Source organism: Ranitomeya imitator, chromosome 5, assembly GCF_032444005.1.
Source record: "Ranitomeya imitator isolate aRanImi1 chromosome 5, aRanImi1.pri, whole genome shotgun sequence".
In the NCBI taxonomy this organism is placed as follows: Eukaryota; Metazoa; Chordata; class Amphibia; order Anura; family Dendrobatidae; genus Ranitomeya; species Ranitomeya imitator.
In genome coordinates, this window is record NC_091286.1 from 678,699,627 (window position 1) to 678,714,501 (window position 14,875).

Sequence of the window (14,875 nt, forward strand, 5' to 3'; positions counted from 1 at the left end):
TGCTGCAGGCCAAACTGAACGCGGACAAATGTAACTTTTGTGACTGGCAGAACGGAAGGTGTAATCTTCAAACTTTTATAGATAACAACTACGGGAATGCCTGTCACAAATGAGAATATGATGAAGAAGTAGAATAGGAAGAATAATAACAGTGGAATAAAAAGAATATGTAGAATAAGAAGAATAATAATAGTTGAATAAAATGAATATGAAGAATGTAATAAAAAAAAAAAAAATAGGTAGAAGATGAAGAAGAAGATGAATAAGGTGAAGAAGTTGATGTCAAAGATGCTGATGATGATGAAGATGAAAGTGTGGGAAAAGAAAAAAAAAAAGAAAAAAAAGAAGGGGAAGGGCGTGGAATAGTGAAACATCAATATCTGACAAAATAAAAAAAAAATTTACATAGTCAATATCTTTGTCACTCCGAACGTCTTAAAAAAAAACAAAAAACATGCTATTCTATTTCATTGGGATAAACCTCTATGACTTTAATGTCTCCGCCACCTCCCCAAATACATCCGGCATTATTCTTAGTTGTTTTCCTTCATGTAGAATGAACCTACAAGGAAAGAAAGGGTTTATTTTAATTCCGATATTTTGGTCCCATTGACTTGCATTGGGATCGGGTATCGGTATCGGCGATATCCGATATTTTTTGAATATCGGCCGATCCAAACCGATACCGATACTTTCCGATATCGGAAGGTATCGCTCAACACTATGGAGGACAGTTAGAGTGACAGACCTCGCACTACACATGTAGAACAGGTAGAGAGCGACAGATTCTGCACTACACATGTAGAACAGGTAGAGAGTGACAGACCCCACACTACACATGGAGGACAGGTAGAGAGTGACAGACCCTGCACTACACATGGAGGGCAGGTAGAGAGTGACAGATTCTGCACTACACATGGAGGGTAGGAAGAGAGTGACAGACCCCGTCCTACATATGGAGGACAGGTAGAGAGTGACAGACCCCACACTACACATGGAGGACAGGTAGAGAGTGACAGACCCCACACTACACATGGAGGACAGGTAGAGAGTGACAGACCCCGTACTACATATGGAGGACAGGTAGAGAGTGACAGACCCCACACTATACATGTAGGACAGGTAGAGAGTGACAGACCCCACACTACACATGGAGGACAGGTAGAGAGAGACAAACCCCACACTTCACATGGAGGACAGTTAGAGAGTGACAGAACCCACACTACACATGGAGGACAGGTAGAGAGAGACAAACCCCACACTACACATGGAGGGCATGTAGAGAGTGACAGATCCCGCACTACACATGTAGAACAGGTAGAGAGTGACAGATCCCGCACTACACATGTAGAACAGGTAGAGAGCGACAGATTCTGCACTACACATGTAGAACAGGTAGAGAGTGACAGATCCCGCACTACACATGGAGGACAGGTAGAGAGTGACAGACCCTGCACTACACATGGAGGACAGGTAGAGAGAGACAAACCCCACACTACACATGGAGGACAGGTAGAGAGTGACAGACCCCACACTACACATGGAGGACAGGTAGAGAGAGACAAACCCCACACTACACATGGAGTGAAGGTAGAGAGTGACAGACCCCACACTACACATGGAGGAAAGGTAGAGAGAGACAAACCCCACACTACACATGGAGGGCATGTAGAGAGTGACAGACCCCGCACTACACATGGAGGACAGTTAGAGAGTGACAGACCTCGCACTACACATGTAGAACAGGTAGAGAGCGACAGATTCTGCACTACACATGTAGAACAGGTAGAGAGTGACAGATCCCGCACTACACATGGAGGACAGGTAGAGAGTGACAGACCCTGCACTACACATGGAGGACAGGTAGAGAGTGACAGACCCCACACTACACATGGAGGACAGGAAGAGAGTGACAGACCCCACACTACACATGGAGGACAGGTAGAGAGTGACAGACCCCACACTACACATGGAGGACAGGTAGAGAGTGACAGACCCTGCACTACACATGGAGGACAGGTAGAGAGTGACAGACCCCACACTACACATGGAGGACAGGAAGAGAGTGACAGACCCCACACTACACATGGAGGACAGTTAGAGTGACAGACCTCGCACTACACATGTAGAACAGGTAGAGAGCGACAGATTCTGCACTACACATGTAGAACAGGTAGAGAGTGACAGACCCCACACTACACATGGAGGACAGGTAGAGAGTGACAGACCCTGCACTACACATGGAGGACAGGTAGAGAGTGACAGACCCCACACTACACATGGAGGACAGGAAGAGAGTGACAGACCCCACACTACACATGGAGGACAGTTAGAGAGTGACAAACCCTGCACTACACATGGAGGACAGGAAGAGAGTGACAAACCCCGCACTACACATGAAGAGCATGTAGAGAGTGACAGACCCCACACTACACATGGAGGCAGGGGCGGATTATCAGAGGGTCAATATGGGCGGTAGCCCAGGGCCCAGTGGTCTGGGGGGGCCCTGGGCTACCGCACAGATTGACCCTCTGATAATCATCTGTGAATGCCGGCGGCCACCGCCGGCATTTATGTGCCCCCGCCGTACCCAGTGGGCAGAGAGAGGGGGCCCGCATCGGGCCCCTTCTCATCTGCTCACCGGGCCCCTTCCGGTGCTGCGGCGTTTTCCTATTGATGTGCGGGCGCGCGCCCGCACGTCAATAGTTAACAACAGCCGCCAGCCAATTGGAGGCTGGCGGCTGATGTCGGCCGCAGGCGCACACGTCACCGGCGTCTGACGTTATTGTCAGTCGCCGGCAAGTGTGCGCTGCTGGAGGGAGCTCATCGCTGGAGCGCGGACAGGTGAGGAGACTTTGTTTTTTTTTTTTTTTTTTTTTTTTTTTTATAACGGTGGACACACTGAGGGCAATGCTGGAGGACACTGGGGCAGATTGCTGGAGGACACTGGGGCAGATTGCTGGAGGACACTGGGGCAGATTGCTGGAGGACACTGGGGCAATGCTGGAGGACACTGGGGCAATGCTGGAGGACACTGGGGCAATGCTGGAGGACACTGGGGCAGATTGCTGGAGGACACTGGGGCAATGCTGGAGGACAATGGGGCAGATTGCTGGAGGACATTGGGGCAGATTGCTGGAGGACATTGGGGCAGATTGCTGGAGGACACTGGGGCAGATTGCTGGAAGACACTGGGGCAATGCTGGAGGACACTGGGGCAGATTGCTGCAGGACACTGGGGCAGATTGCTGGAGGACACTGGGGCAGATTGCTGGAGGACACTGGTGCAATGCTGGAGGACACTGGGGCAATGCTGGAGGACACTGGGGCAATGCTGGAGGACACTGGGGCAGATTGCTGGAGGACACTGGGGCAATGCTGGAGGACACTGGGGCAATGCTGGAGGACACTGGGGCAATGCTGGAGGACACTGGGACAGATTGCTGGAGGACACTGGGGCAATGCTGGAGTACACTGGGGCAGATTGCTGGAGGACACTGGGGCAGATTGCTGGAAGACACTGGGGCAATGCTGGAGGACACTGGGGCAGATGGCTGGAGGACACTGGGGCAGATGGCTGGAGGACACTGGGGCAATGCTGGAGGACACTGGGGCAGATGGCTGGAGGACACTGGGGCAGATGGCTGGAGAACACTGAGGCAGATGGCTGGAGGACACTGGGGCAGATGGCTGGAGGACACTGGGGCAGATGGCTGGAGGACACTGGGGCAGATTGCTGGAGGACACTGGGGCAGATTGCTGGAGGACACTGGGGCAATGCTGGAGGACACTGGGGCAATGCTGGAGGACACTGAGGCAGATTGCTGGAGACACTGGGGCAATGCTGGAGGACACTGGGGCAGATTGCTGGAGGACACTGGGGCAATGCTGGAGGACACTGGGGCAGATTGCTGGAGGAGACTGGGGCAGATTGCTGGAGGACACTGTGGCAATGCTGGAGGACACTGGGGCAATGCTGGAGGACACTGGGGCAGATTGCTGGAGGACACTGGGGCAGATTGCTGGAGGACACTGGGGCAGATTGCTGGAGGACACTGGGGCAGATTGCTGGAGGACACTGGGGCAATGCTGGAGGACACTGGGGCAGATGGCTGGAGGACACTGGGGCAGATGGCTGGAGGACACTGGGGCAGATGGCTGGAGGACACTGGGGCAGATGGCTGGAGGACACTGGGGCAGATTGCTGGAGGACACTGGGGCAATGCTGGAGGACACTGAGGCAGATTGCTGGAGACACTGGGGCAATACTGGAGGACACTGGGGCAGATTGCTGGAGGACACTGTGGCAATGCTGGAGGACACTGGGGCAATTTTGGAGGACACTGGGGCAATGCTGGAGGACACTGGGGCAATGCTGGAGGACACTGGGGCAGATTGCTGGATACACAGGGGCAGATTGCTGGAGGACACTGGGGCAGATTGCTGGAGGACACTGGGGCAATGCTGGAGGACACTGGGGCAGATTGCTGGAGACACTGGGGCAGATTGCTGGATACACTGGGGCAGATTGCTGGAGACACTGGGGCAGATTGCTGGAGACACTGGGGCAGATTGCTGGAGACACTGGGGGAAATGCTGGACATACTGGGGGAAATGCTGGACACACTGGAGCAGATTGCTGGACACACTGCTGGTAATATTCTGGACACACTGTCTGGGGGCAATGCTGGACGCACTGGGGCAGATTGCTGGACACACTGTCTGGGGGCAATATGCTGGACACACTGGGGCAATATGCTGGAGACAATGGGGGTAATATGCTAGACACACTGGGGCAGATTGCTGGACACACTGGGGCAGATTGCTGGACACACTGTCTGGGGGCAATGCTGGACACACTGGGGGCAATATGCTGGAGACAATGGGGCAGATTGCTGGACACTGGGGCAATATGCTGGACATACTGGGGCAGATTGCTGGACACACTGGGGGCAGGACTGGAGGCATGGGCAGAATGTAGACACGGGGCATGATTGGAGACACAGGGCAGAATGAAAGACATGGGGCAGGATTGGATCATGGGGCAGGATGGATACGATGGAGACATATGGGGCAGGATGTGGAGATCATATGGGGTAGAATGGATACTCATGAGGGCAGGATGCGAGAACATATGGCTGGAGCCAGGAATGAGACACACGGGGCCAGGATGTGGAATATTATTACCATAGGGGCTAATTAAGGGATATTATTACTGCTGTGATGTATTTATTTTATTTTTTGAGTATACTGTTTTAAATGGGGGTCGGTCCTGTTACTGTGCAGAGTGACACTATATCGCCTTTTTTTCTTCATGTGGTGTAATGTAGAAGTTGTGAAAAATTAAGTAATGTGTTCTGCAAGCGGAGCTCGAGAAAACTGTGTTATTTCCTGCAGAAACGAGTCCTGGCTGGAAGAAATGATGGTGGTCTGTGCTGGATGAAAGATGAAGGACTTCACCTAGAGACGTCACTGGTGAGTCAGTGTTACCTATACACTGACACTATACACTGTATACTATATAGAGGTCCTGTGTATAATACCACCAGTGATCTCTGTATTACCTCTACACAGACACTGCATACTAAGTACAGATCTCCTGTGAATACTGGCACTTATGGTGATAGTATTGTGTTTTTTTTTATTACTGATCAGTATTGTAGTATTCAGTCACTATGTGGTGGTAATATGTGGTCTGGAAATGGTGTTGTGGTATTTGTCCCTTGTATGTGATATTTGGTCACCAAGTGGTGGTAATATGTGGTCTTGACATGGTGCGGTGGTATTTGTTCCTTGTATGTGATACTATTCGATCACTGTGGTTGTAATTTGTGGTCTGGTCATGGTGCGGTGGTATTTGTTCCTTATATGTGATATTATTCGATCACTGTGGTTGTAATTTGTGGTCTGGTCATGGTGCGGTGGTATTTGTTCCTTGTGTGTGATATTATTGGTCAAAATATACCTAAATTGTATTGCAGATTCTAACAAATATTTAATAGGTTACAGTAGAGTAGGGCCCGGCCATTTTTCTGGAATAATCTGGTTCGGGTATATCATGACCCCCGTCACATGACCCCCGTCACATGACCGGGTGGGGGGGGCCCACAGTGTCTGAACAGCCCGGGGCCCTGGCTACCCTTAATCCACCCCTGCATGGAGGACAGGAAGAGAGTGACAAACCCCACACTACACATGGAGGGCATGTAGAGAGTGACAGACCCCACACTACACATGGAGTGAAGGTATAGAGTGACAGCCCCTGCACTACACATGGAGGACAGTTAGAGAGTGACAGACCTCGCACTACACATGTAGAACAGGTAGAGAGTGACATATTCTGCACTACACATGGAGGACAGGTAGAGAGTGACAGACCCCACACTACACATGGAGGGCATGTAGAGAGTGACAGACCCCACACTACACATGGAGTGAAGGTAGAGAGTGACAGACCCCACACTACACATGGAGGACAGGTAGAGAGTGACATATTCTGCACTACACATGGAGGACAGTTAGAGAGTGACAGACCTCGCACTACACATGTAGAACAGGTAGAGAGTGACATATTCTGCACTACACATGGAGGACAGGTAGAGAGTGACAGACCCCGCACTACACTTGGAGGACAGGTAGAAAGTGATGGACCCCACACTACACATGGAGGAGAGGTAGAGAGTGACAGACCCACAATTCACATGGAGGGCAGGTAGAGAGTGACAGACCCCACAATTCACATGGAGGGCAGGTAGAGAGTGACAGACCCCACACTACACATGGAGGACAGGTAGAGAGTGACAGACCCTGCACTACACATGGAGGACAGGTAGAGAGTGACAGACCCTGCACTACACATGGAGGACAGGTAGAGAGTGACAGAACCTGCACTACACATGGAGGACAGGTAGAGAGTGACAGACCCTGCGCTACACATGGAGGGCAGGTAGAGAGTGACAGACCCTGCACTACACATGGAGGACAGGTAGAGAGTGACAGACCCTGCGCTACACATGGAGGAGAGGAAGAGAGTGACAGACCCTGCGCCACACATGGAGGACAGGTAGAGAGTGACAGACCCTGCACTACACATGGAGGTCAGGTACGGAGTGACAGACCCTGCACTACACATGGTGGACAGGTAGAGAGTGACAGACCCTGCGCTACACATGGAGGAGAGGAAGAGAGTGACAGACCCTGCGCCACACATGGAGGACAGGTAGAGAGTGACAGACCCTGCGCTACACATGGAGGAGAGGAAGAGAGTGACAGACCCTGCGCCACACATGGAGGACAGGTAGAGAGTGACAGACCCTGCACTACACATGGAGGTCAGGTACGGAGTGACAGACCCCGCACTACACATGGAGGACAGGTAGAGAGTGACAGACCCTGCACTACACATGGAGGACAGGTAGAGAGTGACAGACCCTGCACTACACATGGTGGACAGGTAGAGAGTGACAGACCCCGCACTACACATGTAGGACAGGTAGAGAGTGACAGACCCCATACTACACATGGAGGGCAGGTAGAGAGTGACAGACCCTGCACTACACATGGAGGGCAGGTAGAGAGTGACAGACCCTGCACTACACATGGAGGACAGGTAGAGAGTGACAGACCCTGCGCTACACATGGAGGAGAGGAAGAGAGTGACAGACCCTGCGCCACACATGGAGGACAGGTAGAGAGTGACAGACCCTGCACTACACATGGAGGTCAGGTACGGAGTGACAGACCCCGCACTACACATGGAGGACAGGTAGAGAGTGACAGACCCTGCACTACACATGGAGGACAGGTAGAGAGTGACAGACCCTGCACTACACATGGTGGACAGGTACGGAGTGACAGACCCCGCACTACACATGGAGGACAGGTAGAGAGTGACAGACCCCGCACTACACATGTAGGACAGGTAGAGAGTGACAGACCCTGCACTACACATGGAGGACACGTAGAGAGTGACAGACCCCACACTATACATGGAGGACAGGTAGAGAGTGACAGATCTCGCACTACACACGGAGGGAAGGTGGAGAGTGACCCTTGTATTGGGTTGACAACTTATTTTATGCGTACGTGGACCCTAAAGTCATTGTCCGGTGAAAATAAGTTTAATGAAAACCTTTTCACAAGATAGTTGGTAAACTTGGTGATTGGTGGTGGTCCGCCTCCGGGATCTGCACCAATTGGTAGATCGTTGATGTGACGGGAAAGGAAGCATCTGGCAACTGCTTCTGCCTCATTCAGACTTCCATATCTCAGCTATGTGTTCTATGTTTATTACTAGTAGAACACATTCCAATTATAGTCAATGGGGCTGTTCACATGTCCTTTTTATTTTAATGGAGAGTCCACAAAAAAAATCATGGAAATTGTCAAGACAAGCTAGAAAGGCAGAACAGAAAAGCGTTTGAGGTTGCTGAATTTTGGTCTCTCTTGGTAATGGGGGATTCGCTTTGTACAGACTGCAGAAGTGGAACAAAGACTCTGCTACCAGGACACTAGTCAAGCATTGGCATGAAAGCCACACTCTTCCCAAGAGACTTCATCACACACTTCTAAAATCTCTAGCTCAGGTGGCATTCTCCCTCTGGCAGCACTGACAGCTTGTAAAGTTGGCAGAGCAATGGGTCAACCTGCTATTTATTTCTGTTGTCCCCAATGTCATCGACATGTGAAGATCCAGCAGACAAAACCATTTGAGAATTGCAAAATGCCAAAAGTTCTCACGTGGCCTCCTGTGCAGATAACTGGTGCTCCAACACCTCCGACGAATTCTTCAGAGATGATACATGGCCTTATTTTTAGTTTATTTGTATACACTAACGAATTCATTAATATCATTTTTTCCCCTTTAAAATCAGTTGAAATTGCAAAGTAAAAAAAGGAAATATATGTGTCTGTTTTCACATTTTTGTTTTTTCTTTACAACCACACAAATAGATTTGATATCGTGTTCCCATTTCTATATCCAATATTCTTACAATGTTTATTGGACACGTTTTTCATTTTTTTTTAATTTGAGTTTAAGTTTTTTTTTCTCATTATCATTTAACAGATTGTGCCCCTCTCCTATCCACCTCCAATCCCTTTTCCAGAAGATCATAAAAGACATTGACGTAAAAAGGGCATTTCAACATTAAAAAAATATACATTTTTATTGCTTATTTCTACTGTTAGGGCCCATACACACCAGGGTAAGTATAATGAGTGAGGCTAAGGGTACGCACCCATATGTCAGAAAAAAAAACGTAATCTGGACTGAAAAAACGGACGAGTGCCACGCGAGTGTCAGGCGAGTACAATGTGATTTTCACACCTTAACATGAGCTTTTACAGACAGCAGTTCTCTGCGTCATTTGCACATCGTTTTCAAAGGAAATATTTGTCAAAACACACACATACTGTATATACAGTATATATATATATACATATATATATATATAATGGATAGATAGAAGAAAAGCCGGCAATTCCTGTGCGTGTGCAGTAAAATCACACTAACAGGTTAGAATAGGTAGAATAGAATACATACATACAGTACAGACCAAAAGTTTGGACACACCTTCTCATTTAAAGATTTTTCTGTATTTTCATGACTATGAAAATTGTACATTCACACTGAAGGCATCAAAACTATGAATTAACACATGTGGAATTATATACTTAACAAAAAAGGGTGAAACAAATGAAATTATCTTATATTCTAGGTTCTTCAAAGTAGCCACCTTTTGCTTTGATGACTGCTTTGCACACTCTTGGCATTCTCTTGATGAGCAAAGCAGTCATCAAAGCAAAAGGTGGCTACTTTGAAGAACCTAGAATATAAGACATAATTTCATTTGTTTCACACTTTTTTGTTAAGTATATAATTCCACATGTGCTAATTCATAGTTATGATGCCTTCAGTGTGAATTTACAATTTTCATAGTCATGAAAATACAGAAAAATCTTTCAATGAGAGGGTGCGTCCAAACTTTTGGTCTGTGCTGTATATATATATATATATATATATATATATATATATATATATATGTTACGGAATCCCACCGCACCAAGAATACGTTGTGCAGTTATATGTGTGTATAATAGGTTCCAGGAGAGATGCATGTCCCTAATGCATCAGCCCACAGGCTGCGCCCCTGGGCAGAGAGGACGAGATATTTCCCTTTTGACCTTCCCCACCTTTGTAATTCCCACAGTAAATATCGGCAGGCTCCGGCCACCTGCGGCTATTGTAATGTATGTCTGGCCTGACGCTTTTCAATTGGCCCGCCCTCTGTATCTGTGTGATATATATTCTGTGTCCTGTGAGTAAAGTGTTGTCATGCTGGAAATATGTGGAGACGCAGTGCTCTTTTATATGTGCCCATGTAATCAAGGAATTCAAGCCAGCGTCCTTCATTCCGGCTCCAGCCAAAGCAGAGTGGACCTCCTGAAACACAGGGTGTGTTATGATCAGGTGGCCTTGGAGCAGCATGAAATGACCTTCGCTGGAGCAGTGGTAACTTTACTGACCACAAACCCTGATCCTATCACAGCAACTAGAAGTAGCCGTGGGGTGTGCCTAACCAGACCTAGACACCTCAACACAGCCTAAGGACTAAATATTCCTAAAGATGGAAATAGGAAAACTCTCTTGCCTCAGAGTAGATCCCCAAAGGATAGGTAGCCCCCCACAAATAATGACTGTGAGTAGGAGAGGAAAAGACACATGAAGACAGAAAACAGGGATAAGCAAAGGAGGCCACTTCTACCTAGATAGGAAAGGATAGTACAGGATACTATGCGGTCAGCATAAAACACTACAAAATATCCACAGCAGAAAAATACAAAAACTCCACCACCTAACTAAAGATGTGGAGAGTATATCTGCGACTCCAGCGAGTCCAACTAGACTGAGAAAAACATCAGGCACAGTCTAGCAGGAACAAAAATAGAAACAAGATAAGCACAGAAAATAAACACACAGCAGTGTGTCTAAAAAATGAAGCAAACACTTATCTTAGCTGAATTGGCAGCAAGCAGGAGAGGCCAGGCAGAGGACCAACACTTCCAAAGGAACAATGACTACTGGCAAGGACTAATGAGTCCTGCACAGCTAAATACCCCAGTCAGAATTGCAATTAGCAGAAACACCTGTCCAAGACTGCTGCTCAGGAACAACTGCATTACCATCAACAACCACCGGAGGGAGCCCAAGAGCAGAATTCACAACAGTACCCTCCCCTTGAGGAGGGGTCACCGAACCCTCACCAGAGCCCCCAGGCCGGTCAGGACGAGCAAGATGAAAGGCACGAACCAAATCAGCGGCATGGACATCAGAGGCCGAAACCCAAGAATTATCCTCCTGGCCATAACCCTTCCATTTGACAAGGTACTGAAGCTTCCGCCTCGAAAAACGAGAATCCAAAATCTTCTCAACAACATATTCCAACTCCCCATCGACCAACACAGGGGCCGGAGGATCAACAGAGGGAACAACGGGCTCCACATATTTCCGCAACAAAGATCTATGGAAGACATTATGAATAGCAAAAGAGGCCGGAAGCGCCAGGCGAAAGGACACCGGATTAATAATCTCAGAAATCCTATAAGGACCAATAAACCGAGGCTTAAACTTAGGAGAAGAAACCTTCATAGGAACATGACGGGAAGATAACCAAACCAGATGCCCAACCCGAAGCCGGGAACCAACACACCGACGACGGTTAGCAAAACGTTGAGCCTCCTCCTGAGACAACACCAAATTGTCCACCACCTGAGCCCAAATCTGCTGCAACCTGTCGACCACAGAATCCACACCAGGAAGGTCAGAAGGCTCAACCTGCCCAGAAGAAAAACAAGGATGAAAACCAAAATTACAAAAAAAAGGCGAAACCAAAGTAGCCGAACTAGCCAGATTATTAAGGGCAAACTCGGCCAATGGCAAAAAAGCCACCCAATCATCCTGATCAGCAGACACAAAGCATCTCAAATAAGTCTCCAAGGTCTGATTAGTACGCTCGGTCTGGCCATTTGTCTGAGGATGAAATGCAGAAGAAAAAGACAAATCAATACCCAGCCTAGCACAAAAGGCCCGCCAAAACCTAGAAACAAACTGGGAACCTCTGTCGGACACAATATTCTCCGGAATACCATGCAAACGTACTACATGCTGAAAAAACAATGGAACAAAATCAGAAGAAGAAGGCAATTTAAGAAAAGGCACCAAATGAACCATCTTAGAGAATCGGTCACAGACAACCCAGATAACCGACATTCTTTGGGAAACAGGAAGATCGGAAATAAAATCCATAGAAATATGTGTCCAGGGCCTCTCAGGGACCGGCAATGGCAAAAGCAACCCACTAGCACGGGAGCAACAAGCCTTGGCCCGCGCACAAGTCCCACAGGACTGCACAAAAGACCGCACATCACGCGATAAAGAAGGCCACCAAAATGACCTACCAACCAAGTCTCTGGTACCAAAAATGCCAGGATGACCAGCCAACACAGAACAGTGAACCTCAGAAATCACTCTACTAGTCCATCTGTCAGGAACAAACAGCTTCCCCACAGGACAACGATCAGGTTTGTCAGCCTGAAATTTCTGAAGAACCCGTCGTAAATCAGGGGAGATGGCAGAAAGAATCACCCCTTCCTTCAGAATGCCGACCGGCTCAAGAACCCCAGGGAAATCTGGAAAAAAACTCCTAGAGAGGGCATCCGCCTTAACATTCTTAGTACCAGGAATGTACGAGACCACAAAATCAAAACAGGAGAAAAACAGGGACCATCGAGCCTGTCTAGGATTCAGCCGTTTGGCAGACTCGAGGTAAATCAGATTCTTATGATCGGTCAGGACCACAATACAGTGCTTGGCCCCCTCAAGTCAATGTCGCCACTCCTCAAATGCCCACTTCATAGCCAACAACTCCCAATTGCCGAAATCATAATTGCGTTCCGCAGGCGAAAACTTCCGAGAAAAGAAGGCACATGGTTTCATCAAGGAACCATCAGAATTCCTCTGAGACAAAACGGCCCCTGCCCCAATCTCAGATGCGTCAACCTCAACCTGAAATGGAAGAGAAACATCTGGCTGACGCAACACAGGGGCAGAAGTAAATCGGCGTTTAAGCTCCTGAAAGGCAGAAACAGCCGCGGAGGACCAATTCGTCACATCAGCGCCTTTCTTTGTCAAATCGGTCAGAGGTTTAACCACACTGGAGAAGTTGGCAATGAAACGACGATAAAAATTAGCAAAGCCCAAGAATTTCTGAAGGCTCTTCACAGATGTGGGCTGAATCCAATCATGAATGGCCTGAATCTTAACCGGATCCATTTCTATAGATGAGGGAGAAAAAATTAAACCCAAAAAAGAAACCTTCTGCACTCCAAAGAGGCACTTTGACCCCTTCACAAATAAAGCATTATTACGGAGGATCTGAAATACCATCCTGACCTGTTTCACATGAGACTCCCAATCATTGGAAAAAATCAAAATATCATCCAAATATACAACCATGAATTTATCAAGATAACTCCGAAAGATATCATGCATGAAGGATTGAAACACAGATGGGGCATTAGAGAGTCCGAATGGCATCACAAGGTATTCAAAATGGCCTTCGGGCGTATTAAATGCAGTTTTCCATTCGTCACCCTGCTTAATACGAATAAGATTATATGCCCCTCGAAGGTCAATCTTAGTAAACCAGCTAGCCCCCTTCATCCTAGCAAACAAATCAGTAAGCAAAGGCAAAGGGTATTGAAATTTGACCGTGATCTTATTCAAGAGGCGATAATCAATACAGGGTCTCAAGGAGCCATCCTTCTTGGCAACAAAAAAGAACCCCGCTCCCAACGGTGAAGAAGATGGCCGAATATGCCCCTTATCCAAAGACTCCTTAATATAGCAATGCATGGCGGCATGTTCTGGCACAGACAGGTTGAAAAGTCGGCCCTTAGGGAACTTACAACCTGGAATCAAGTCAATAGCACAATCACAGTCCCTATGCGGTGTAAGGGAACTGGATTTGGGCTCATCGAATACATCCTGGAAGTCTGACAAAAACTCAGGAATTTCAGAAGAGGGGGAAGAGGAAATTGACATCAAAGGAACATGATCATGAACCCCCTGACAACCCCAACTAGTCACAGACATGAATTTCCAATCTAACACCGGATTATGTAGCTGCAACCATGGAAAACCCAGCACAATATCATCATGCAAATTATGCAACACCAGAAAACGATAATCTTCCTGACGGGCTGGCGCCATGCGCATGGTCAGCTGTGTACAAAACTGAGGTTTATTTTTAGCCAACGGTGTAGCATTAATGCCCCTCAAAGGAATAGGGTTCTGTAAAGGCTGCAAGGGAAAACCACAACGTCTGGCAAATTCTAAGTCCATTAAGTTCAGAGCGGCGCCTGAATCCACAAATGCCATGACAGAAAATGATGATAATGAGCAGATCAAGGTCACAGATAACAGAAATTTAGGTTGTATAGTACTGATGGTAACAGAACTAGCGATTCTCTTTGTACGCTTAGGGCAATCAGAAATAACATGAGCAGAATCGCCGCAGTAAAAATACAACCTATTCTGACGCCTGAATCTTTGACGTTCAGCTCTAGGCAAAATCCTATCACACTGCATAGGCTCAGGGCTCCGCTCAGAGGACAACGCCACAGTGTGCACAACTCTGCGCTTGCGCAAACGCCGATCAATCTGAATGGCCAGAGACATAGAATCACTCAGACCAGCAGGCGTGGGGAACCCCACCATAACATCTTTAATGGATTCAGAAAGACCCTTTCTGAAAATTGCCGCCGAGGCATCCTCATTCCATTTAGTCAGTACAGACCATTTTCTAAATTTCTG